Source organism: Gavialis gangeticus, unplaced genomic scaffold (assembly GCF_001723915.1).
Source record: "Gavialis gangeticus isolate Ggan-Ray unplaced genomic scaffold, GavGan_comp1, whole genome shotgun sequence".
Lineage (NCBI taxonomy): Eukaryota > Metazoa > Chordata > Crocodylia > Gavialidae > Gavialis > Gavialis gangeticus.
In genome coordinates, this window is record NW_017728957.1 from 485,403 (window position 1) to 488,660 (window position 3,258).

Consider the following 3,258-nt stretch of genomic DNA (forward strand, 5'->3'; position numbering starts at 1 on the left):
CTGGAACCAACTTCCAAGGGAAGTGGTGCTGGCCCCTACCCTGGGGGTCTTTAAGAAGAGGCTGGATGCCTACCTGGCTGGACTCGTTTGAGTCCCATTTCTCTTTTTGGGGTTTTTTGTTGTTCTCCCGCCCTGGCGGGGGGTCGGGCTAGAAGATCTACTAGGTCCCTTCCGACCCTTAATCTATGAATCTATCTATGAATCTATAATCTATGAATCTATGAACTAGAGAGTGCACACTGCCAAAGGCACAGATATATTTGAAGTTCAGTAACTTCAGAGTGACCTTCCAGGTACAGTATTCATGAGCTACTTGTAATACAACGGTCTCCAACCTTTTTAGGTCGGAGATCACTTTTGGAATTTAAAAGGAACTGAAGATCTAACCCTCCTCCATCCCCCACGCAGCGGGGGGGGGAAGGGTCATGGTGGGGCAGAGCAAGGTCCCAGCCCTAACCTCACTCCCTCCCTCCCTCACTACTCTGGCCTCTATCTACCACCCCCACAAACAGTGGTGAAGTAGGGAATGGAGCAAAGGCAGGGACAGGGGCAGGTCTTGCAAAGCTGGGGTGGGGTGGTGTGGGGGACAGAGCCATGACTGGCTCATCCAGGGGGCATGGGGGGGCATGCAGTCCGGGAGGGCACAGGGGGAACATGTCCATGGATCTGCCAGTGGGGCGGGGTGGGCCTTCCCCTACCCCAGCCCTACTCCCCACCTCAGAGCTGCTGCAGCTGGTGGCACTGCCCCACATTTGGGGAGGGCACATGCCCCGCCCCAATCTGTGCACGGTGGAGGTGGCTTCTGCTGCCGGGTGGGCTTTGTGCCCCGAGCCCTGCTGCACGTGCTCCCCAAGCCTCCACCACTTCCCACCCCTCCCCACTGACCGACCTGCACAGCTGGAGCTGGGGGGGCACGTGTGCTTAGCCCTCCCAGCGCAGAATCGACTTCAAGATGCTCTGAGATTCACTGATCAATTGAGATCGACCGGCTGGTGACCACTGTTGTAATAGAAGGTAAGAATTCAGTAACAAGTGTGTGATCTTCAGAGGACTTTGTCCTTTTAAGTATAACGAGATGGATTTTTGGTAGCGTGGAGGTGACGTTGTTGCCATAATGGTCTAGCAGGTATGCAAGACGCAAGAATTCTTCTGGGTGATCCCTCTTGTTGAACGTAGACACAGGTAGGCTTCCAGATATCAGAGTATGCTTCCTCAGGCCAGTCCCCAGTTTTTTGTTTTTATGTTGTTTGTAACAGTAAACTGGCGATCGAGTTAAGGATTTCACCATGCTACTCAGAAAAATGTCTTTACCACTAGAAATGGAAAAATGGTGGAACTCAGTTTTACCCTACCTACACGTGACTGCTCTATAATCTCTTCAAAGTTCGTTTTGAAACAAGTGATTGTACCAAGTTAGAACTGTGCGTGACAGCATGAGGAGATACTGAAAAGCTAGCGGGATCATTTATTTCAGCTCAACCTAAACCTGTTCCAAATCAACTTAATTTAAACTGAAATAAATTGAAATGAAAATAAGGCCCAAGCTTCTGCAGTGGTTTGAAGTCATCCGTGTCAACCCTGCGTGCAAACAAGGCATGGCAGCCATTTATGCTCGATGTCTTTATGGTACCCCTGGCTGAGAACCAGTGTTGTACAATACTGCTCCTGCTCACTCAGTGCTTCTCAACCAGAGTGCTGCCACACACATCCATGCCTGTTTTAAGTTTTCCTGATAATCCTAAAGCAGACAGAAGAGGTGTAATGAATGGGTGCTGCACACGCTGGGCAACACTCCCATGTCCCTGGAAGAGCTGTGTATGGGGGGGTCCTACCTGCCCAGGGTGTCCCTGTTGCAGGCCAGGCTCACTCCTCTGACTAAGCTGTCAAAGGGCTGCTGCAGCCGAGCCTGGCCCCTTCAGGACAAATAAAGGGCTGGGGCCGGATCTTGCCACAGTCCTTCCTGATCCGATCCTAGCTGCTCCTCCCAGAAACAGGGGGGCACAAGACAGTCCCCTATGCCCAGTACGCCTCTATTTCTGCAGGGAGCACGGGGCACCAGATTAGGAAGGGCTGAAGGAAGAGCGCAGAGCCCAGCCACTGCTGCTGCTTGATCTGCAGATGGGGCATATCACCCTGCCTGCTGTGTCACCCGTGTTGCAGCACACCTGGAAGGGTCTCAGCCTCAGTTGAGATGGTTTTTCTCTCCCTTCCCCCCCCCACCCCAGTCTAGGAGAAGAAAATGAGATGGCCTGAAGATGCACTAGACTGAAGGGGGAGGGGAGGGGAAATCAGTCTCCAGGAAGTCTTAAAAGAGCAGAGATCTCCAGCAGAGTCTGCTCCAGAAAGTACATACAAGAAAGAGGATCTCTTACATAAAACATTTCTTATATGTAAAGCACGTGATGAGTTACTGAAAGATTCCAAAGGCAAATGCTTTGGTGGTTTCCTGAAAGCGCTTTAAGGTTTTTATAGCCCATACAAGCTTATTATTTAAATCCAACTACAATGTTTCAACTGGCTACAACTGCAATGAGATGAACTGCTATGAGCACAAGACAAATTACATTCAATAAGCAACTACAACTGCGTGGCAGACCAAGTGACTCACATGGTTGAAAACAAGCCTTGCAAAGACGTTGCTCATGCTTCCCTGAGCTAGACTGTAGCTCACTTGCACAAGAAATGCTGAAGGAGGAGAAGCAATGTGCAAGTGCATTCAAAAAAGGAAGCAAAAAACAGTGTAGAGGTGTCTCCACAAAAGCCTAGGCAATGTGTCTGAAGAGAGCAGAAGTCCCTCCGTAGCACCCCGTGCCCAGTCCCTGTGCAGCACCCTGCGGCTGCATGCCACGCCCCCCACATGGAGATCACCCACTAGCAGCAGCTGCAGGCGTGCAGGGGAGAAATGGCGCATGGGCGTGTGGGGAGCTGGCATGGGGGTGCAGCACATGGCTGCAGGGGCTGTGGCGTATGGCTGCAGGGTGCAGCAGGGGAAGCGGCTGTGGGGTGGGGCACACCTCCCGCACAAGCTCCCCATGCGGCACCCTGTGGCCACACACCCTGCGCCACACTGCTGGAAAGTGCTCCCCCACACCACACTCCTCAGCTGCGTGCCACCCCCCAGTGCACCCTACACCACACCCCACGGGTATTCCCCATGCCACATGGCTGTAGCTGGCAGGTGCTGCACATGCCATGGCTGCTCCCTGTGCCATACCCTGCAGTCGCATGTCACCCCCCCCCCCCCCCCCCCCCCCCCCC